The 24518-nt window shown below is 43.2% G+C and overlaps 1 long non-coding RNA gene and 1 pseudogene across 1 annotated transcript; one reads left to right on the top strand and one right to left on the bottom strand.

The window, feature by feature from the left end:
• LOC141916969 (serine/threonine-protein kinase 31-like) overlaps nt 1–16640 on the bottom strand; it is a 50355-nt pseudogene extending 33715 nt beyond the window's left edge.
• A 32-nt stretch (nt 16641–16672) lies between these two features.
• LOC141917080 (uncharacterized) lies at nt 16673–23066 on the top strand. The gene is made up of 3 exons (XR_012621250.1): nt 16673–16798; nt 18863–19587; nt 21154–23066. It is a non-coding gene; the product is annotated as an uncharacterized LOC141917080 (long non-coding RNA).
• The last annotated feature ends 1452 nt before the right edge of the window (nt 23067–24518 follow it).

The following is a 24518-nucleotide window of genomic DNA, read 5'->3' as shown; positions in this document are numbered from 1 at the left end:
ATCATACAATACCACACTGCAGATCCAGAAAAGTCAAGGTCCATTGTAATTCAAATCTTCTCTCTACTAAGGAAGCCAAAGTACTTTAAGGTTAGTGGTTTGGATCTGTACCCTAAAAGCCATTTTTATAACGAAGAAGAGTGATGTGAAGCCATCTGTCTCAGAGTACTGTGACAAAGTCCCAAAGCTCTACTAGACCCCGCATCAACTTCATCCTCACCCGCATGGCTTTGGTTACAACCCAGCTTCTTTCTTTCTCAATTTCCTTCGCAGGCATACCATCTCAAAAATGCCTGCGACGTGCAAAAACTTAAAGGACACCAGAGCATACAGAAATGGAACAGAGAACCTGCTGGCTGCCAGCTGCTCAGGCCAGTCAGGATACTTCTGTCTACAAAGCCATCTCAACACTGCATGCCAAAAAAAAAAAGCTATTTCTTTTTTAAAATCAGATTCAGAGCATATCCATTACTCAGAGAACAGGGTAGATCAATCAAAATAACTCAGGATGAGGCACTTCACTACACATGTAGACTTTCTGAAGAGCACCTCATTTCATATTCGTGTTTGTTAACAGCATAGACTTGCCTAAATGGTCTAATTGTAAAAAAGATTTGGATACTTTGCTGGTATGTGGAAGGGTGTGCCCTCAGGCGGTTCATTAAAACTTTCTAGAAACTCAAATTATGGAACATTAGTGAATTCTAAACAAGTTCTTTTGAAGAACATTACTTCCCACACTATCTCAACTTTCTAAATGCCAAGTACCATCCTTCCCACCCACAAACATTTGTCTCAGCAGCCTGTTGCCATGGCAACTGTAGGATAAGTCTTTTTAAAAAGATTTCTGACAACAACTGTAACTGCCAACTTACCACCACCTCCTGTCAATGTAACTACAAGTTGCACAGACATGGTTATCCCCAAAAAGCTTGCTTCAAACTGTGATTGCTGGCTTTATTTCTTAGAAGTACACATCGTTACATTGAAGGGAAGCTGCTACAAGTGTACTTGAAATTGCTAATGTGCAGGGACCTGTAATATAAGTCATTTAGTTTTAACGTTAGACATCACTGGTATTTTACTAGCTTTTTTTCCTGTATTTTTCCGTATTTTGCTGTAATGTATATAATTTCATTTCTGCTTTTCCCTGACTACCCTCTGGAATCGTTACCCAGTTGCCCACTTGCAAGAGGCTTGAGAACCTTGAACTCCTCGCCTAGGAAAGGTCCGACAGAGCTGGGACACTCTGAAGAACTCCCCGAGCCCAGCCCTGAGAGCAGGAACCTGAAGGAAACAAGGGCCCGAGAAGACGCCGGTGTGGAGAGAAGTGCCTGAGAGCTGGAACAAAGAGGGGCTGAAGGACGGATGCAGTGACTCTGTGAGCAGAGAGGGACACGAGAGCCCTCCAGTGCCCTGGGGGACAGTGTGAGAAAGGCTGTGGGGACCCCTCCGGAGGGGAGAAGACCCTCACTCTATTGTTACTATGCACGCTCAGACTATGTAAATGAGTTCTAAGAACCCATTAGCATAAGACTGCCTTTTCTAAGCAATCTAATGCAGAGGTTGCTTTTTGTGTATATTAGTCAGAGAGTTTTGTCAGTAAGCGCGGCACTTGTGGTGGAGCGATGCCCAGCGCTGCGAATAAACAATCCCTGTGACCAGTTGTACTCACTCCTGCCTGTGGAGTGAAGCTCTTTGTTTCAACATTCCTACACAAATAAATCACCAAAACACATTTGTCCTGCTAGGTGAGCGTACTTTCACATTCCACATTTGTGTCCAGTGAGTTTTTCTTAGAGGTAAATAAATAGGGGATAGATACCAAAAGTCTCAAGGACAAGCTTATAGAAATTACACAGATGCTAAAACGAGTATCATTCATTGCATTGCTGATCACTGCAAAATGTGCTGGAGGCCTGATGTCCTGCAACCTGCACTTTCAACTAAGCTGTCCAGTATCTTCTCCTCTTCTTACTAGCTGCTACCCCTTCCTTCTTTTGCAAAATCTTGCATTGATAGGTAAGAACAGCCTGTCTCTGCAAATCAGATGAGGAAGCTATCCAACCAGCAACAACACTGATGAACAGCTTTGTACAGATCAATGCCCTAATTCCCACCACCGCAGCATGTGCACACACACAAACTCCCGTCCACGGAGTACCAGTATTACTTGACGCTGGAAAGGCAGAAATTGTATTTTAGGTGCCCACTTCCCTCTCCATCTTCTCATATGGACAAATCCCAGCAACTGAGCTAACCAGATCACTCATACAAAGTTTTCTGTGACATCCCACTGCCTTACTTTGATGCAAACATTTTTCCAGTAAAATTCCAATTCCTTGCGCTGGCAGTACTTGATCAAAGAACGCTCCCGGGGTGCCGTTCAGCATCTGATCAGATCTCTTTATCCACAGTGGAACTGAAAGTTTTATCTCCTGATGTTGGTGTTGCGTGACATATACTTTTCTCTCTTCTGCATCTCTAGTGTTCCCTGCAGATGTGCATTTTTCAGCAAACCCTGCCCTGGCCACCTCTTGTCCAATACCTATTTTTTCATATACTGCCTGGGCAATAATGGTACCATCTTCATGCTTGGCTTTGTGACGTATTTTAATTTGGTTTTCAAGAACTAGGCTGCTCAAGAACTTCCCCCCCTGTAAAATAAAAATACAGTGAAGTTGTGCACTGGATACTCTGAATGCTTTTAGCTGAAATCAGCCGTCTTTCTTCTAAGAAAGAGAGGACACATTTAAGACCAAAACCCAGAGAGCTGCACAGGTAAAGCTTATGTTTAACACATTTTTTTTCTGAAACAATGCTGTATCTGTACAACTACAACTGTACCTGATCTAATCACTGTCAATGCCAGACTGGGCTTCAACACCAGTAGCTCTCCCTCAGTGTTCAGCTTTGAAGAATTAACCAGCGCCAGGCCAAGAGGGAATGGCCTCAAGCTGCGCCAGGGCAGGGTCAGACTGGCTCTTAGGAAGGATTTCTTTGCAGAAGGGGCTGTTGGGCGTTGGAATGGGCTGCCCAGGGCAGGGGGGGAGTCCCCATCCCTGGAGGGGTTGAAGAGTCAGGTTGACCCAGCGCTGAGGGATCTGGTGGAGTTGGGAACAGTCAATGTTAGGTTAAGGGTTGGACTAGGTGATCTTCAAGGGCTTTTCCAACTGAGATGATTCTGTGATTCTGTGAATTCAGTATCATTTATAAGTGACGGAAGTCCAAAGTCCCATCAACTCTCAATGGAAGTTGGCAACCAGATTATCCAATTCTTTTAGAGGATACTAGACCAACTGTTTAACAGTATTAATCAAAATAACATGAAAAAATATTTGAATTATTACATTAACAGCCTTTCAGTATGTGGTCTAGAAGTTGAAATAGAACATAGCAACAAATGAATTCTTATGTGTATCTACCTTACTGAAACTACTCACTTGGAACTTGGAAAATACCAGAATTGGCAGAAATCAGCTTCATCTGTACTATCAAAGAAAAACAGCTTTGAAAGACTGGGGAATACACTCCAGACCTTCACAAGACATCTGGGAGAAAGTTATCTTTTATTAACAAGGTTGTTTTTCTTTTTGCCCCACCACTTCTGAAAACAAGCTGGTTTTGCTGAGAATTAAGAAGGAAAGCGGTGGGGGCAGGAAAGCTACACGGAGCAAGCAAATAAAGCTTTAGCTCAAGCAACAAGAACTGTTTAAAAAACAAAAAAAACCCACCAACAAAAACCAAAAGACACACCACCATCGCACAAACAAAACAAACCCCAGGGAGTTGAGAACTGAGATTTTCACCTGTCTCAAGTGCTCACACCAAGCAGTGTCAATAGGACCACAGGGGTGAGAGCATACACAGGGGGTCTCGGGATCTCCTCCAAAGGGCAGAGGGGTACACTAGGCAGCCGGGGCAGCCGCCTCCTGCCTCCTCCTCCTCCTCCTCCCGCAACTGCTGCTCCCAAGCCGCCGGCTGGTGAAGGATGGGCAGTGCCAGTGAGAGCCCTGCAGCCACTAAGGCTGTAAATGGTGTCCCGGAAAGGGAGACTGCCACTGGGAAAACTCGACCAAGGGTCACCAGTGCCACTCAGAGGGGCTCAAAGCTTTTACCAGTCCTGTTGGCATCAGCTCCTGAGCCTTTCACGTTCGCTGCTGGCCAGGAGCGACAGAGTTCCTACCGCCACTCACGTTCACCTGCTATTCTAACCAAAAGTCTGTACGGTACCAGGCACACAGCATTCAAGCTGCTCATTCGAGCAGCACTCAAGCTGTGAATTTATGGCAGGTTCTGTGGCCAAGGGAGGTATTTTTCCCTCTGAAGGGGAAGAAACAGAGGCACTTTGGTTCCTCACCACCAGAAAGAACTTGGGTCAGTCAGAAATAGACCTTAGGCTCTGAAGATGGCAAAAGCGTGCTCTAAAAAACACCCCCCTGCACGACCTGAACCATTTTTGACAAAGCCATTTTAGTTTCTAGAGTATGTTTGTGGGAGCGTCAGCCCTGCACAGCTGTGGGAGATTCAATACTTAAGAGCCAAATGGACATCAGCAAAGGAGCTCTGTTTGGGGAGCTCGGCGAAGGTGGAGCGCTCTGGTCAGAAGCTCTGTTTTGCTCAGGCTTGGAGAAGCGCTGGTTAGTCCTGCGGTGACTTGGAGAAGTGCCAGCTCTGCTCTGCACAGGCCCGGAGAAGCAGCAAGGTTTGGAGGAGAAGCAGAGCTTGGAAGAAAGATAAATCAGCTCAGGGAAAGCATGGAACTGTTTCTGGGAGAGAGGGTTGATGACTCTCTAGTTGCTGATTTGCTTATTATGAAGTAAGAGCTGGGATGAGAGTATAAGTATGTGTTATTGCATGAGTACGTATTAATGTAAGAAGAAAAAGAGAGAATAAAGAAAATAAACAGCCCCTGCGGAAAGAAAGAAGAACATTGTGATGTGTGAGTTATTTTGGCTGCTACAACTTACTACAATTTAATACAACTTGATTACAACTTAGTACAATTTAATACAACTTACAACTTAATACAACTAATTACAGCTTACTACAACCTAGTACAATTTAGTACAACTTAGTATAATTTATTAAAATTTAATACAACTGGTGACCCCGATGTGCGAATCCCATCTTGGTTTGGGACAGAGCGAGGACCACGGAAGCCAAGCGGTGGTAGTGGAGCCCAGCTGAACTTGGCGATCAGTGGAGGTGAGCCGACTAGTCCGGAAAAGTAACTGAAGGCACCTGGAGAGAAGGTGAGCAGCTGGGAACTAAAGATGGGGGCAAAAATTTCTGCAGAGAAAAAGCCTACTTCATATATTTTGATAAGACTCTGGAGAAGCTGAGAATGAAATATGAGGAAAAGGTGATATGTACCTTGATTATTTGGTGCAAAAGGAATGGGGTCCCTACTGCATCATCCTTAACTACATGGCAACTGGTAAACGATTCCCTGAAACAGTTAAATAGTGATCGGGCTGCTGCGCAGGTCAGAGAGAGAGAAAAACATGATCGGGCTGTTGCGGTAGTTGCAACAGAGGCCAGGTCACCTCATGGATCCAAGTCTCCAGTGGATCCTATAGTTGTGGTTGAGACACCCCCAGAAGTTGCTGCTGTAATGGATGAACTAGGACGTCAGCCACATTGGGAAGGACTTTATTTTTCTGTTATTGAAGAACTACAGAGAAAAGCAGTAATGAGGGAAGAACTACAGAGAAAAGCAGTAATGAGGGAAGAACTACAGAGAAAAGCAGTAATGCGGATGGACTTAAGAACTCACAACAAGTATACTGGATTTTACAGAAGGTGTTGACACTGTGATGCAGTGTCCCTTGTCTATTCTAAAAGGACTAATTTGTATACTAAAGGCCTTGATTTAAAAACAAAGAAGGGGGAATTCTCTGGATACACCACATGGTCAACAAGCAATGGCTTTGTGTATTTTTAATGGTGTTTTGATGTTTAAAAGTCTTGAAGCTTAAGGAAGTTAAGTTAAAAATAATGCAGATTGATAATGTAGATTGTAGTATTTGTTAAGTTTAAGGAAATAATGTAGCAGATTGTAGTATTAAGTTAAAAATAATGTAGATTGTAGTATTTGTTAAGCTTAAGAAAAATAATAAGATAATGCAGATTGTAGTATTAAGTTAAAAATAGTGTAGATTGGAGTATTTGTTAAGCTTAAGGCTTGTGTGACTGGAGTGATGTCAATAAAGTGTGTAATCAGCAGGGAGACTGCTTGTATGACTGGAGTAATGAGCCCCTCAAGGAGTTATCTTCCTTGTTTTGTAATTATTCTATGTATATTGTGTTGTCTGAAGTTTGTCTAAACCTTAATTGATAAAGCCTTTGCAGGTGCAGTTGTAAAACAAAGAAGGGGGAGATGTGGGAGTGTCAGCTCTGCACAGCTGTGGGAGAGTCAGTATGTTAAGAGTCAAATCATGTGTTACTGGTAAATGGTTAAGAGGCAAGTCAGCATTGGCCTGCCAGCCCTGCACAGCTGTGGGAGATTCAATACTTAAGAGCCAAATGGACATCAGCAAAAGAGCTCTGTTTGGGGAGCTCGGTGAAGGTGGGGAGCTCTGCTCAGTGAGCTCTGTTTTGCTCAGGCTTGGAGAAGCGCTGGTTAGTCCTGCGGTGACTTGGAGAAGCGCCAGCTCTGCTCTGCACAGGCCCGGAGAAGCAGCAAGGTTTGGAGGAGAAGCAGAGCTTGGAAGAAAGATAAATCAGCTCAGGGAAAGTGTGGAACTGTTTCTGGGAGAGAGGGTTGATGACTCTCTAGTCGCTGATTTGCTTATTATGAAGTAAGAGCTGGGATGAGAGTATAAGTATGTGTTATTGCATGAGTACGTATTAATGTAAGAAGAAAAAGAGGGAATAAAGAAACAGCCCCTGCCCTGAAGAAAGAAAGAACATTGTGACGTGTGAGTTATTTTGGCTGCTACAACTTACTACAGTTTAATGCAACTTAATACTATTTAATACAAATGTTCAGGACAAGAGGTCAGACAGTTCTTCCCAGCATGCCCTGCCTTCACAGTGAAACATCCAGCTCTTAGGAGGCTCCTCCTGGTGAAACTGCTGATATTTGGCAGCATCAGATCCCATCATCTAGATGTTTCAAAATCTGTTACTCACCCAGTTAAATATGTTGAAGTTCTGATCATTTGGTATCTGCCGTCCCCAGAGTCTGTACTCCTCGGCAACACTCGGACACTGCAAGTCTGGTGGAATTTCAACTATGTCTGATGTATTCAGAACCTCAGAATTTCCATAGTCAATGTACAACACTTCACACTGCGACAATAATATAAAATATAAGTCAGCAGAGGTTACACAAACCTCACACAGGAATATGCACTGACAGCTACTAGAATAGAAGCATTTTAACACACAGGCATGTGCAGAGATCAGAGTCTTCTCTACTAAGCCTAGACACCCTTCAAGGGAGGAACCAAGTCAGAGAAATCTCTTGTGTTGGCACCTGTCTAAAAGCTTAGCGACAAAACTTTAAGTAACAAAACAGACCTTTGCTGGCAATTTTTTCTTTCTCCAAGGGCTACAATCAAGAAGCAATATAGAAGACTTTCTGTAATGGACAGCTATGTAATCTAATGTTTGCATGCCAACCAACCTGTCTAGAAACCAGCATTTTCAGTAGGAACTACCAGCCTCCTGTATCAGTCACCTAATGCTGATTAACAACTCTTTCAGGTCATCCCCACCAGTGCTAACATGTCACACAAAGGCTGCTATTTTCACCACTCCGAAGTTTTGAAGTTAAATTACACTACTTAACAACATTAACTACCACTCACTCGTGAATCTCCTGATAAAGAGATACAAACAGCATTTTGCAAGTATGTCATGCTTTGCCAGTCTTTTCATCAGCATTTTCCAAAATTCTAGGTCACTTGAATTTGTGTCCCACGTATATATTCACCGTTCCTAAACGCATTCACACAGCAAGTTTCAAAAAGAGGAGTTGCATGTATTCCTGTCATCCTACATGTAGAACTGATAGATGATTAAAGAGTTTAAAAAATGTTTCCTGCCTCTTCCTCGCTGATCACTTCCTGTACCACACATCTGTACCAACATCCACCTTCAGAATGGCCACCATAAATCTGGAAATCAGGAAAAAGAGATAAAAATAGCATTTTGAAAATATAAGCACACCTCAAAATGGTATTTGTAATACATTACAAATCTTATTTTCACACTCTCCTACAATTATCCCAACAGCAGGATAAAAACAAAGTAATGCATTTGATACCTCATCTCCTAACAATATATGCTAATGCCTCAGAAACATAATCCTCTACTCCAACAACAATAGCTCAAAGAAAATTTTGCAAGTAGAAAACCACCACCATCTTACACAGCTTTTTCCATGGCTTTTCTGTTAATGTGCTGCCACAACATTTTATTGACACTGACGGCTTATTAAGCCTGACAAAGGAACAAGCCAGTCACACCACAAACACGCTGGGTTTGCTGTTGGTGCGTTTTCTTCTTTTTCAAGCAGAACACAGAAGGTCATTTACCTGCACACACAAACGGTTCAGACAACCACTTTAGGTCAACCTTATTTTGCAATAAGCCATCAGTAGTTCACACGCAAAACCAAAAGCTGCCATCCCTCTCTGTATGCCTGTCATCGAACTGCCATTAAATATGCCCTTGTTATCTTCCTAAGAGCACTCTGTGCAGCGCATTGACCAGGACAGGTCTTTGTAAGATCTTCTGCACTTCTTGAGATGGAGCAAAGAATCACTTCTCAGAAAAAGCAGTGCTCTCTTGTTAAAGATAACTCATAATGTGCACTGGACAACGACAGAGAATTCAGCATTCTGTGTATTACCTTCCTGTAGTATTTCCCCGAGTGTTAAAAAACCCCTATGGCTGCATAATTTAACTGAAGTCTGAAGTGCAGAAAGATTTAAACTTGCTCACACAAAATAAGCGTTTTCTTTAGGAAAGCCAGCAGTTTTTAAAGAGATCTTAAGAGAATACAACCCACAGCATAATCAAACATCAAGAAAACACCTAAGAACACGGTTGCATAGAATTAAGGCTTTTACATCCAGGTAAAAACAAACCCCATTTACACACCACCTACTTACCTGACAAAGATCAGGTCTGCTAGAAACTGCATCAGCCCGAGGACAAGCTTCTGCCAGCACAAGACTCATTTCCAAGAGGTCCTCACGTCTACTGACATTCTAAGAAGTGTGGAGAGAAGGTACAAGTTATTAACTGTCACTTTTAATAGATGATGGCTTGTAACATCCAAAAATTAAACCAAAACAGTTGCACTGCTGTTGAGGCAAGTAATGCCCCACCTTAAGCTTTCAATCCTCATGATTTCGGTTGCGTTGGTAAGCCTGCTCTCATTTTCTTCCAAAAATTCATGAAACGGATCAGGGGCAGGTGACATACCCCAGAGAAATAGTTTGCAACGGACGCTTTTAACAGTTTAATTCCCAGCTTCTGTGACCAGCATGCAGATCTTTCTTATCAACCATTCCTCACAAATTTTAGTATGCACTTGGTGTTCTTTTTCTTTCTCTCCTTAATACAAGGAGGCAACAGCTCTGGCACACCCCTTGCTCTTTTCACATGCAAGACTTGGGTTTTGGTTTGGCTGAGAGAAGCCGTGTCTTTCCAGTTACAACTCGGGATCTGAACCACTGTAACACTGGGTCAATTCCAGTAACACGGCATTATATCAGACAACTTTCTGCTTTGTAAGTCAAAGGAAAGGATCCAGAGCTCGGAGCAGGTGAGAAAACACTAGTACAACTAAACATTTAGTTAACCTTAGAAGTACAGTCCTAACGTTTGTACCTTACAATATGAAATAAAACATTGTGACTGAGTTGCAGAATGCCAGGGTAAGATCCTAAAGGAGAATTACCTGTTCCCGTTACATCCAAAAATCCCTTTATTAGAAGAAGCTATTCCATAAAGAGTAAGTTTGGTCCCCCTCCCCAAATTCCCCCTAGGGAGATGACAAGCAGCATTACCTCCTCCAACAGGCTCCCAGTTACACAGGTGTTGACTAATATGCCCACACCAAGCTGCCAGCAGACCAAACACAAAAGGCAAACTCTGGTACTCCCGGATTTTCCCTCTCCCTGCTGCACCCCCCCATTCATGAAAACTACTCATTGTTCGGGGTTTTTTTACTTTTTCTCACTCCCCCCATCCAACATCCTCCTGCCCGGCTACACAAGACACGAAAGGACCTACCAGCACCTTGGAACCATGTCAAGCGTCACTGAAGCTGCCCCAAACGCTCACCTAGAGCAGGGGGTTCGCCCCCAGCAGGACTCCGACTGACTCCTACAGTGTTCTGCAGCCAACAGCAAATACTTTAACCCTCCATCTATTTATTTTTTTGGCCTACCAAATGTTCAAGAAAACCCAACTACAATTCAGATGGATGGATGAACAATTCTTCTTGACATTTCAGAAAGTAATAACCGACTTTAGTTTAAAAGGGAACAATAATACCTGCAATTCTGAAATCTAAATCAACTTTTATTTTTCCCCAACATCAAACGCCAACATCTATTCTCACTGCCACAGAAACTTGCTGGGGGTTGGCAGGGTGATAAAATCAAACACCTCAGTTAAAATAAAACAATTCTCTGAATTTACCTGTGCCCAAAACGTTACAGCATCTTCAGTGTGGCAGCCCACAACATCTTCAACTTGAGGGAGGGGAAAGAAAGAAAAGAATTAAATTATTCTCAAGTGTAAGATCACGTTTATTTGTTTTAAAAACTGCCCCACGTTTCCTTTGCTGTGCTCTGTGTCTCCATCCGTGACGACGGATTCTGAAACATTACAAGATATCTACAGTTAAAAGGGAAATTAAGCTGTTCTTCCAGAGGCCCGTGGAGCAGGGGGGTGCACCCACCCGCCTCGCACGCCCGCGCCGCTTGTCCCTGCCCTGAACGCGCCGCGGGCTCGCTGTCCCGCGGGCTCCTGCCCTCCGCCCGGCTCCCCGCCGCCTCTCCCCTCCGCCCGGCTCCCCGCCAGCGGGGAGACACCCCTTTCTCTAGCGAAAGAGCACCCCTTTCTGTAGTGGAAAACGCGCGTTTGCGCAAGGAAGCGCCCTAAGGCTGGCACGGCCGCGAGCACCGCCAGGACAGCGGGGCCGCCTCCTCCCCGCGCGAGCGGCCCCGCCACAGCCGTACGCGCCCCGGCCCCGGCCCCGGCCCGCGGCTGCTCACCCGGGCGCTGCCTCCCCTCCCTCAGCGGCGGCCGTGAGGCGGCGGCGGCGGCACCACCGGCAGCACCGGCGGGCAGCGGCGGCGGCGGCGGCGGCGGCGGGGGCGGCGGCGGCGGCGGCACAGGCCGCTGCGGCCGTGGTGGCAGCATCGACGGCAGCATCAGCAGCATCGACGGCAGCATCAGCGGCGACATCGGCGGCTGCATCGGCGGCGGCGGCATCGACGGCGGCGGCATCGGCGGCAGCATCAGCAGCATCGACGGAAGCATCAGCGGCGGCATCGGCGGCGGCATCGACGGCAACATCGGCGGCATCGGCGGCCGCATCGGCGACAGCCGTATCGACAGCGGCCGTATCGGCAGCGGCCGCATCGGCAGCATCAGCGGCGGCATCGGCGGCAGCATCAGCGGCAGCATCGACGGCGGCATCGGCGGCGGCATCGGCGGCGGTATCGGCGGCGGTATCGGCGGCGGCCGCATCGGCGGCGGCGGCATCGGCGGCCGCATCAGCGGCGGCACCCGCGCAGAGGAACGACCACCGGTCCCGCCTGTGGGCAACCCCTGGCCCAGCCGGGGCAAGGCCGGTGCTCTTAAAGCTTGCGGGGGCCGGGCTGCTCCTCCCCGCCCAGGCCCGCTGCCCGGCGCATCCCTCACCACGCGGGCAGGTGGCGATCAGCGCACGCTGATCCCGGTTTTGACGGGGGAAGGAAGCGGCAGCGGGGAGGCCGCCGCGCTGGCCATACCCTCTCTGCTGGACTCGACGTGCCCCTCGAACGCGCTCGTCCGACTCCCCTCGTGCAACGTGTCAGCGCTCACCTTTGGGTTTCACAACACGTTTGCAGTTGTCCTGAACTGTCGCTGCACAGACGGCCAAAGCGACACACACGCACTCACACGGGTGAACAAGCGGCTAGTTTTGTTATTACTAAAAGCAGGCAGCTTTATCTATTTCAGGTGCCAGAGTGTTACAATATAACTGGTCAAAAAGTTGGTTTTAACATTCTGGTTGGATAACCTTTATCAGTTTCCTCCCTGCTTGCTCCATCCTGCTGTGTAGTCCCCAGCTCCTGGAAAGTTATTTGCTTTAAGCAAAGCTTCCTTTTCTCAAGGGTACACCGGAATCTTGCCAAGATCAAACTCTTCTTCAATCAGGTTGTCGGCAGCCCAGCTGCCTTCTCTGACACCCCCCCCCCCCCCTTCAGTTTAAATACTAAATAGTCTGATGTGCTTTTAAAAAACTAAATGCCACAGGAGTAAGGGAGTTTAAGTCCTTTTATGTTCTGTCCGTGTAGATGCATATTGTCCCAAAAGCACTTAAGTGAAAGTTCTTGCAAATTGCGATGAAACTGATACCAAGGTGAAGGTGCTTATTGATATGTAGGAAGTTCTATCTTAGAGATTAATTAGAAAGTGTTTTCCTGTTTTGCTACTGTGTGAAGAAAAAACGTTCCTGTATAAATCAGTAAATATTTTTTAATTTACCCACAATATTATCAGGAATTCTACTTTTTAAAAAAAACCCTTACTTTTAGCAGCATTAAGATACTCGCCATGTATATGCTTTGCCTCTAGTTCATGATTTTAAAATCATAAAGTTAATCTGAACAGGAAATTTAGAATGATTGTGGAAATAACTTTTCAATGAGAATGTGTAATTTGCACTGTTTAAAAACTTGCATTTCTAAATAGTTGGGTAAAATCACTGTAGATATTTTTATTTTATCCTTGGGCTCACTCTTCATTGACTTTTTTTAAGCAAGTGTTAATCAAATATGTTCAGACTAATAAATGTCTGCTCTGTTTTTGTATCATTGTGTTTCAACTTATGCAAGTTCAGTATTAAGAATGTTGCTGGTTGAACAGAAGAAATCACACACCCACACCCCCCCACCCCCAGCAAGCACGTTGATTTAATGGAAAGAAATTGGCAGAAGAGTTAGAAATATAGTGGATGTGCTAGAGCTAAGTTTGTGGACATTAAGAAGAAAAAAGCAGTTTTTAAGTCATGCTTCTTATCAGTGATTGACTTTTGGAAAAGTCATAGGATTTTATCGCCATTGAATGTTCTTTGTGAGCAGCTTGGGCAAATGAGGCTTTTTGATCTTTTATTGCTGTCAGATGACAGGCAACTCTTATTTGCTTTCATATTCGTTGTTATTTTCAATAACACGTTCATCTGATGCACACTTTGTGATGCAACTTTATGATGTTTCCCAGAACAGTGAACGAGTTGGAGTCTGAACAAACCTGCACTTCAGAGGCTCCACTTGAAACTTGGATTGGTTACTTCTTTGAGCTTCTGAGAATGTTTGGTTTCTGCAGCTGTAAAGTTTAGCAGTTTTCTACCAATATTAATGAACTGTTTGTCTAAATAGATACAGCTTTTCAGCAGAACAAAGAACTCCATTTTAGAACTCCACATTGGTTGTCTTCCTTCATTCTAAGGAGACACCTCTTCCTGCTCTGAGCACTCTCACAACGCTCTCAGGCTAACAAAGCACTTGAAGGAATACGTGGGTTTGCGTGTGAGCCGTCCTGTGGAAGGACGTGTGCGCAGTTCACACGTATGCAAGCAGCTTTTGGATTAGCTTAACTGCGAATGTGTCTTGTATTCGCTTCATGAAGCTTGTATGCAAAATACTTGATTTCATATGTGTTCTAATGTTAGTTACCTAAAGCTGATCAGCTTTGAGATCATTTCTTTGGCCAAAAAAGAAGGGGGAGTGGGGGGGTGGGAGTCTGTTCAGCTGTTGCATTCAACCTCTCCTGTAGTGGCAATCTGCTGTCTCCGGGGAAAGGGAGGCACGTTGCTTTCCGTACCTTTGGAAATACAGGCTTCTGCTCGGGAGTTCGCATTTGCTCCGAGAGTGCTGTGATCACCCTGGGCTTTCCAATGACCTGGCTGGGAAAGGAGACTTTTTCTGGAAGCCAATATTTTTATTTTTTTTTAAATTAAGCTTAGTAAATTCTAGATAGGTTTGGGCCATGTCAACTCGGAAGACTGCTCTTTTTGAAAACAAATTCTGTCTCCTATCTGTGACTAAGTGACTACAAAACCCTCCCTGTAGAGCCATATTTTCCAGCTTTAGTGAGAAGATTAATTTGTAATTTGAAAAAGTTTATTGCTGAAACTTCCTTTTTTCTTTTTTTTTTTTCTTTTAATCAGTATCAGTGAGTAGCGCTGAGAAATGTATAAAGTTTGCTGATATTGGTAACTTTTAAAAATACACCTGTCTTCAAGATAGCACAACTTATGAGTTGCTTTTTATACAGAAGCTTATTCCATATATCCCATTTTATTCCAAATATGCCATTTTATTTTTAAGTGTGAGTGATAGAACATAGTATGAAGCAAAAATTATTTAACTTCTCCTGTGAGTTTCAGGGCAAGTTGGTAAATACTTGTCAAAAAGTGGTTAAAATGTAATCTTGTTCTTTCTCATAAATGAGATGTAACTAAATTGACAGTTTTATCCAGTGAATGTAGGCTGCTGCTAAATTTCTGTTTCTTTTCTGACTGCTTATATTTTTCTGTCCCCTTATAAAGTTGGACTTCATTTAACCTTTGAGTTTGGGCAGGAGATTTTAGCAGGATTTTTGTAAAGTCTGAGCTGTCATTTTGCTGGCTTAATGGTATTGCTATGCTACTTGTCCTGTCCTTTTTTCACCCCATGTGTGTTTTTTCTTAACAAGGTTAAATGAATTTCAACTGAAATTTCTGTGTGATTTAATGATTTTCTTTTTTTCTTCCCAGTTCCCTTCCCATGCTTTGCTCTAGAAAGCCTAATTTAAGCTTATTCAGTTCTTTTTATTGATTTTAATTGATTGACTTTAAATTTTGATAGCCTTTCTGTCATACTCCGAATTGGTAAGGTGTGAGGTGAGGTAAGGCGTGACCGAAGTTCAGGACAGAATGGTCTAAAAGAGAGAACAATTTTATCTGGGTTTTTTTTCCCCTTCCCCTCATGGTCTTTATCATACCCTCTCATGATAGGTGGAAAACTGAAAGAATACTTCTTAAAGACTCTTGCAATTCTATTTTGCATAGAAATGTTTTGAATGGTTTTAAAATAGTAATTGTATTGGAAAGTAGCATTTCTTTTGAAGGATGTGAGGAAGGTAAATGGCAGATACAACTTGCATCAATTCCATGGTTTAAACAGCTGTACCAGTGCGGATGAAATGCACTGACGTGACTGACGTCTTGCTCAGCTGGATCGTCTAAAGTTGCTGACAGCTGTTCAGCGACTGGGTTTATGTGACCATGGAGGGGGGGCGGGGGGTGTCCTTTCCGTACCATTTTGTTTTGTGGGAGAGTGAAGGTAGAAAAGGTAAAAAATACTCTTCAGTGCTCCCTTTAAATGCTTCTAGCTGCGCATCTTCTTATCCAGTGAATCAGTAACTGAAGCTGCAGTCTTTAGATTTTGTGTTTACCTACAGTAATTTCTTTGGCTCTTAAGTTCCACTTCTCGGTGAATCATTAATCCCATTTCCTGGTATGCACTTGAGGAAGCTGCCCCATCTTATTGTGAGGAAGCACACTGTTATGATTGAGATTTTTTAATTATTATTATTTTAGGTGGGTTTTTTGGTGTTGTTTTTGTTTGCGAGTGTTTTGTGCTTTTTTAAAATTATTTTAGTTTTGTCCTGGGAAAAGTGTTATTGACAGATAAAGCGTTTGTTTTGAAAGGGAAGACTAATCTGAAGAATATTAGGAAGTATTAGGAAGACTGGCTCTTCCCACAGACTGTAGTGACAGCAAATGTAGACAGTTTGACATGGTCACAGTGAGTATCTGCCTGTGAGTTTGTAAGGGTGAAAATAGTGATTGGACAGCAGCATAATGAAGCCGAAGGCATTAAAATACATACTGTTTTGTAAGATAGTTGTGGGATGAGAAGCTGAATTTAAGAAATGCAGTCTTATCTGTGGCCCTTAAATGACTGAGAATCTTTAGAACAGACAGATAAGAAAATGTTGAGGATCCAGAGTGAAATTGTAGTCTTTTCTCCCTTGGGCAGTATTTAATTTCTGTGCTAACAATGAAACTAAGATCACAGTGCACAGATTGCTTAAAGACTGCTACAGAATTGAGAGATTTTTAATGCTTTGGGTAATAGGTGTCTATGTTCTCTCATTAAAGATGATGTACTGAGAAAGTGTGAATTATTTAATTTTCTCATTCAGATTGTAGAATGGATATAAACTGTTTATGCAGAACAACTGGGTTGGTCTGTGATATAGACTAAGATAGAGCTTCCCAATTATTTCCTTCTAGTAGGAAGTAGAGGAGGAGAATTCTTTAAAATCTCCCTCTGTGACTCCTTGAAACTCTGAATCTCTTAATTAATCCCTACCTGTAGTCTTGCTGATATAAATCTTACTAGGTACTTTTTCATCATCAGCCTTAAATCCTTAAACTCTTGCAGATTATTGTGATTCCCTTAGTCTGCCCTTTAGAAGCACTGTGGGAGATAAAACTAAGTGATCTACGTTGCATCAGAAGATGAGACGTAATTGCCTGCCGATGACAGACACAGCATGCAACTGCTAACAGGTAATCTCTCTTTAGCTGTAGTTTACATCTACACTCACTGTGTCTGAGGAAGTTTGAAACGTGTAAGAGCTTATGCTGTCACCTTTGTTACTCCAATTTAAAGCAGTATGTTTGTGAGTGCAGCTCCTAAAGGTCTTAAACAGATATTTCCAGAAGGACTTGACCTCCATGAAATGATGTAACGTTTGCTCTTGGCAACTTAATACAGGTTCGTTGTCATAACTGATACTATTAGAAACTCCATGGGTGGTGTCGTAAGATGCTGCAGTTGAATAGGTAAGGACACTAAGCTAATTTTTACACTGTATGGGAGTCATTGGGTCCTTGGTATTTTTGGCACCTCCCAAAACTTTTCAGTCGAGCAGTATCTGGGGTTGGTTTGTTTGTTCTGTTCAAGTTTCCAGAGTTCTTGGTGTTCAAGAATTGATATTTCCAATGTAAAAAGTATAGACAACACAGTATCCTCATGAAGGAGTGACTGAGGAGGGTGTCTTTGTTGAAGGATGTTTTCTAAATCTGAATGATGCCACATTAAATGTTTTCCTGTATTGCTGATCACTTACTAGGGAGGCAAGTGGAAATAATTCCCAGAGGAACTGGGAATTGTTGCAGGAGATGAAATGTAAGGGGAAGAATTAAGGAGGCTCTCAAGCAGTGAAGAGTATAAAAATAGATTAAAAACCATGTGAGTGATTATAAAAGGAAATGTATTTTTTATAGTGAACAGTGGATTTCAAATGTAAAAATAAATCACCAGATAAAATTTGCTAATATTTAAGTGCACATACATCCTGTTATTTCAGTGAAAGTCCTGTAGCTAGACCAGCAGATAGCCAGCTTTGATAAGAGTGACCTGTAATGCAGACCTGATTATGGTCCATGCATCACAGCCAAGCTTCGAATTTGGCCTTCATTGATAAGTTTGGTGGGCCTGTTATCCCAGTAGGTGACATTCTCCATGTGTCCCTGGTCCCTTTTTGTGAGGTAAAGCAGACAGGTAGGGTAGCTGTAATATCTGTTGGTAAGGAGTCCCTCGGGCTCTGTTTCTGGTGGATTTATTGTCTTGAAATCTGAGGACAGCATCCTTCGAGAAGAACTTCAGTGCAAAGTACTGAAGAATTTCAACAGCAAATGAAAATGCAAATCTGAATGTAGGCAGAGTAAGAAATAAATTGAGAAAAACACATGAGAACAGGCAGAAGGAGAAATGATGCAAATAAACATGAAATGTAACACTTACGGGAGGGGAGCTTGCTGTGCATTTTTTTCATTAAGAATTTTGCACATTTTTGGTGGTTACATACGTATATAACATACTATTCTGTAGGGGTTTTTTATAGCTGAGCTCCCTAGAAATGCTGTATTGCTATAAAATGTGAGGAAATCCTAACCTGCTCTTTGCTTGTTTTCCTAGTTTTTCTCTTGTGTGCATTACCATGCAAGAAAAACCCCTCCTGTCTTGTCTCTTACTGGATTGCTTTGAACTGTACTATTGTTCTTCTTGTTTTATATGGATTAAGTTGTATGCAAGGAAAACAAGGTAACAGTGAGGAAGAAAAAGCAGGAAGAAAAATGACTCGTTGCATATATCTATGTGCATGTGTTGTGCGAGTAAGTATGTGCATAGATAGGTTTGGGCTGGAAATCTTTGGCCATTCTGTTCAGCTGAGAGTGTCTTAGTAATAATGTGCAGGAGTAGAAATGGGGATATTGGATACTGAGGAGTACATAGTTATTATTTTGGGGGGGAAGGCACAGTTATAGATACCAATACTTTAATATATTTGTGCTAATTAGTTTTCAGTGTATGTATCTTAAAATCTGAAAGGGGAGGAGGGTAGTTTTGAAAATACAGTAAAACACTGAGAACTCAGTAAGCTCGTTGTTAGAATGTAGACTCTTCTACAGTTTTAAAGATTTTTTTTTTTAAAAAAAAAGTTGTTTTATAAAAGTTTCTTGCACTTTACCTGCTGGCTTTTGAATTTGGTAGCTAACATCTGAACTCCAGCGGAGTTTTATAATCTCCATGTGCTTAAATATACTAAATGTTCTTTTTCCATTAAGGCTAATGTTAGTGAAGAAATTGAAGAGTTTTTTCCAAGAATGTGGAAGATAAATCAAGATAAAAGAAGGCTAGTGGGAAGTATTAAAGATCAGAAAATTAAACTTGAATGGGGGAAAAAATTGAACACAAGATTGGTCAGATAGAAGCACTTGAATATTTTTTTAAGGCTATAAGGAATTGTTTGAATTGGGGAAGAATACAGGAAGTATGAAAAATGAAAAACTCAATGAAGAATGAAGAAAAGTAGAAAGCAAGAGTGAAGTAGAATGAAAAGAATCTGGAAGAATGAATGGGTCCTAAGTTAAGTAAGCGTATGGTTTATGTTCCAGTGTCTGTATGATCAAGTTGTAGATGAATTTGCATGATTACTTAGTTAATAGAGAATTGGTGGTCTGGTTCAAGCAGGGACCTATTTGAGGAAAGCATAGCGTATTAACAGAGGGTTAGCAAAATGAGATTTGTTTTGGAGGGTATTGCCTAGCCATTTGTTTTTCAGGAGCAATCAATATGATAGGATTACTGTACTTTAAATGTTAGGAGTTAGGCATTTATAGAACCAATACCATTTTTAATACTGTCTTTTTTGTTAGGAGTCTCGCACCCAGACAGAATCTCCAGCTGGGAGTCCTGCTTGTGTAAAATCAGAGAGCAGGTCAGGATCTCGCAGTCCATCAAGGGCTTCCAAACACTCTGAATCGCATTCTAGGTGAAGATCAAAATCAAGGTATGTCCGGGAAGTTAGTCATGTTAATCCAGTGTTATCACATATGCCTGTTCTTTTGGTACCTAGATGAGATTTCTTTTCCACCTGTAAAAGTTACAAACCTTCTGTGGTGTATTAACAGGGCTATATTAATTTGCATGTCAGGGGTTATACAGGTGGAAAAAGTTGGAGAAAGCTTCCATGAGTAATAAAGCACGGGTATGAATAGAGAAGGTAATATAAATGGAAGCAATGTAGAATTCACAACTCAAATTTGTAGGTTTATCTCTTCCGGAAGAGAGAGAAGGGATTGCATCTCAGTTCTCTAAAAGCTCCTGTCTCCTTCCACCAAAATCTTTTGGTGGGGAACTCTTGTGTAGACTTCTCCTTTAGGGAAAAAAAGAAAAATCAAGTGAGAACTGCAGCAAAGGTAGTCTGGGTTAGACAAAAGGAGTAAGCTCTGTAACTGTAAGAAATGTTGGAAGATGCTACTTGGGGAAGTTCTTGACATTCTTTCATTGGAGGCTTTAAAAGAAAATCTGAAAACTATGGCTTAAAAGGGGTGCGGATAGCTTCTTGATTTATGGGAGCTTTAAGATTTAAATTAATTTTTTGATGCTACACATGTCCTCCTCTGTCCCTTACCCCCACTGTGTGTGTGCAGAGGCAAAGTTTTATAGTTCTCGGTTCTGAGAGAGCTTGCTCAGAACAGAGGAGGAATGTCTGCCTTTTTTCCTCTTCCCTTGCACCATCATACTGGTGAAAATGGGGAGAGCTACTGAATCCTTCTTGCACCAATGAGAGAGAAACCAGAAAACAGCATTTGTAGCTCTGGAGGGGGAAGAGGAATTGCGTAGTATTATGTTGTTGTTCCTCCGCAGTTCTTGGGAGAGATCAATAATCCATCTTCCCTATTTATACACTTCGTACCAGGGCAGCCAAAAAAGAGTTACTGTGCTCTGAATTCCCAAAGTTCAGCCTAATGTTGTAGCTTCTCTTCTTGCAGCGTTTAGCCAGACTAACTAACTACCTGTCCTTAGGATATAATGCCCGGATGGGACGGGATGATGTCTGTTTAAAACTGAGCTTATCATTGGCTACACATCTGCAAAGAAGTGCTTGAGGAGTTAAGCAGGTTTGGGTTTTGTCTTCGCCTTTAATAATTTTCAAGCCTGGGTGAACTTCATTTGTAGATTCTGCAGCACCGTAGTGCTGGTAGATCTTTCCCTTCTTCAGCCAAGACAGCATTTTAGTGTGGTGTATCTGCTTTCTGTATCATTGTGCAAGTGCTAGTTGCATATGCAGCCAAGCTGATGCAAGTTTAAACGTTGAATTTCCCCAAAACTGCTGTGAATATAATCCTCATTGTACGCCAGAACTGCTCCTGCAAAGTTAAAAACGGTGCTACCGAGTATGTTGTTAGAGATCCGTGCAATCTTTAGATGTGCAAAGTAGAAGAAACTTAACTACTTTATTTGCAGAGAGTCTTTTAAAAAGAAATACATATTTTTCTGTAGGAAATGTAAGGCTTACAGTTCAATACGTTATGTGCATATGACCTAACTAAAAGCTTTCTCTCCGTTGAAGATCCAGGTGCAGAAGACATTGGCACAGACGTTAGGCTCGTTCCAGATCCCATTCCCATTCCCGTAGGAGACGTTCTCGAAGCAGATCGTACACGCCAGAATACCGTCGTCGAAGGAGCCGTAGTCGTTCTCCGGTGTCGAACAGGCGGAGGCACACTGGCAGCAGAGCATGTCATGCTCATCAAGGCTGAGTACCAACAAACCAGTTGCTGCTTACAGCGGTGTAGTCCGGGTTACCTGCAGGCTGAATCTGACTTGCTGTCTTGTCACTGGAGAATATGGGAACTTGGGGTTGGGGAGCAATCTCTGTCCTTACAGCTGGGCACTTATTTCTTGGGCCTGCAACCGGCAGGGCAGTTGTAGAAAGAAATTAATTGAAAACTGTACTGCTGCAAGTCAGCGTGTGCAGAGAGGCTGACATCTGCTTTCGTCAACTCTGGAAGTTGAAGCCATCTGATTGATTTTCTGTTACAGTTCCAAGTATATCTACCCCTCACAAAAACGAGGCATTTTCTGTGCATGTTTGCAACCTGACAGTATTGATAAGATTGACTAGAGGAGCCAAACAAGTGTTTTATTTGCTTGTAACATACAGCATATTATGTTGAAGGTTACTTGCGATTTTATACCTCTTGAGTATAAATTTGCTTTACTTGAAGAAATAAACCCATGTGGTGTTAGCTAATGTGTAAGTCTTAATGGACCAGAAAAGCTTAGAGTTACGAAAAGGATCAGTCAGCCTCTCGAAACGTAAATGAGAAGTGTATCTGTATGGACAGGAGGAAGTAGATGTACACCAGCCATTACCACCAGCAATTAAGCGCCATGCAGCTGCTCACTCAATCCTCCACCCTCCCTGTGGGATGGGGAGGAGAATCAGAAAAAAAAACCCCAACTCGTGGGTTGAGATAAGAACAGGTTTCATAACTAATATATAATAATAATAGTAAAGGAATATAACAGAGTGAAATACAACCCAAGAAAAGACAAGTGATGCCCAATGCAATTGCTCAGCACCCGCTGACTGATGTCTGAGCAGCGGTCCGCCCCTCCCGGCCAACTCCCCCCAGTTTATATACTGAGCTGACATCCTATGGTATGGAATAGCCCTTGGGCTAGTTCAGGACAGCTGTCCTGGCCGTGCTCCCTCCCAGTTTCTTGTGCACCTGCTCGCTGGTGGAGCATGGAAGACTGAAAAATCCTTAACGTAGGATAAGCACTGCTTAGCAACAACTAAAACATTGGAGTGTTATGAACGTTATTCCCACACTGGATCCAGAACGCAGCACTGCACCAGCTGCTAGGAAGAAAGCTAATGCTGTCCCAGCTGAAACCAGGACACCTTTGTAATCCATTTCAGCGCCTTAACTTCTGGTTCCACGTCACTTCAGTCTGCCTCTTTCTTGGTGAGGGCCATGGTATTTTTCCAATCCTTTCAGTTTTAACCTGGCTTAGTTTCTCTGAATTGCAAAGTAGAAGAAACTTAATTACTTTATTTGCAGAGAGCCTTTAAAAAAAATACAATAAAAATACAAAAAAAAAAAAAAAAGAAAGAAAAATACATATTTTTCTTTAGGAAATGTAAGGCTCACAATTCAATACGTTATGTGCATATGTGTAGCGGCCAAAAAAACGACTCAAAGTGTTCTTCTTTCTTTCTGCAGGGCAGGGGCCATCTTCTTTCTTTATTCTCTCTCTCTTCTTACAATAATACAATAGTACATGCTTATGCTCTCATTAAAGCTCTTCATAATTAGCAAATCAGCAATTAGGCAGCTATCTACCTTTTCTCCTATCAGCATCAGACTGCTCTAACATGTGCTGTGCAGACCAATCACCTTCTCGTTCACGCAGCGGTAACTTCTCACAGTTCAGCGCTTTCCCACAGCTCAGTGTTGCAGCTGTCCGTTGTTTTTCCCTGCCACCTTGGCACAACTTGGCAGTTTCTTACCTTTCTTCCAAGGCCTGTTTCTCATCCAAGCCCTGCTGCTTCTCAGAGGCTGCGCAGAGCTGACAGGCCGATGTCGACTTGCCTCTCTGCCACACAGCTTCTTGATCAAGGTTTTCCTCTTCTTTCTCCTCCCTTATTAATCGAGGGTATGGGCCTGTTGTTCTCCTTGTCCACTGCTTCTTTTTTACTACTGGGGCAATCTCTGCTGTTGTTGTTGTTTGAGTCCCCATCTCCACCACAGTCCTTTGAGAGCACTGAACTGCAGCTCGATAAGCACAGGCCAGGGCCCAGTACAGCGCTGGGAGTTGCTGATGTTCACTGGGATAGACAAGGCACCTTTCTATCAGGTGTTGTGTCAGTTTTGCGGGGTTGCTTGCCTGTTCAGGGGTAAGATCCCAGGCTACAGGAGGTGATAACCGTCCTAGGAATCTGCCCAAATCCTTCCACTCCCCCTGCCACCCAGGGACAGGCCGCCTCAGGGCACATTTTGGTATTGGCTCACCCAAAATTTGCCTTCTCTTACACCAAAAACCTAACGAGCTCCACACAGCCCACAATAGGCGAACAGCATTAATGAACAGTATCAAAGAGCTAACATAAGGGTGAATAAGCACCTTGGGAGCCTGCAGAATAAAACCACCCATGATGTTCCCAATTTCTTCTGGAGCTTAGCAAAATAAAGATAAGCAGCGCAACCAACAAACCTGTGACCAGCACAAGAGCTTGTCCCTTAATAACTGCTATAGGTATAGCACAATTAATATAAAACTGCTGTTGTCATGCCCCACGTTGGATGCCAAAAAAGGCTGTGGTGGTTTGACCTTGGCTAAAGCCAGGTACCCACCAAGTCGCTCTATCACTTCCCCCCCCATCCCCTTTGTTCTCAACAGGACAGAGAGGGGAAAGAAAATAAAATAGGAAAAAAACCCAACCCTTGTGGGTAAAACAAAAGCAGTTTAATATAAGCAAAGCGAAGCAAAGGTCCGCGCGCGGAAGCAAAAAAAAGAAGACAGATTTATTCTCTACTTCCCATTAACAGGCGATGTCGGGCCTTCTCAGGAAGCAGGGCTCCAATACGCGTAGGGGTTGCCTCGGAGGACCAAGGGTGACCCCACCCCCTTCCTCCTCTCTCCCAGCTTTATACTGAGCAGACGTCATATGGTCTGGAATATCCCTTTGGTCAGTTCGGGTCAGCTGTCCTGGTTGTGTCCCCTCCCAGGATCTTGCCCACCCCGTCCCACTGGGGGGGAAATGTCGGAAAGAGCCTTGGTGCTGTGTGAGCACCACTCAGCAGTAGCCACAGCACCAGTGTGCTATCAACACCCTGCCAGCTCCAACATCAAACACAGCACCATGGGGGCTGCTACAGGGGAAAACCAGTTCCGGCTCAGCCAGACCCAGTACACTTACATAGT

Source organism: Strix aluco, chromosome 33, assembly GCF_031877795.1.
Source record: "Strix aluco isolate bStrAlu1 chromosome 33, bStrAlu1.hap1, whole genome shotgun sequence".
Classification (NCBI taxonomy): domain Eukaryota; kingdom Metazoa; phylum Chordata; class Aves; order Strigiformes; family Strigidae; genus Strix; species Strix aluco.
This window is presented reverse-complemented; position numbering and strand designations above follow the sequence as displayed.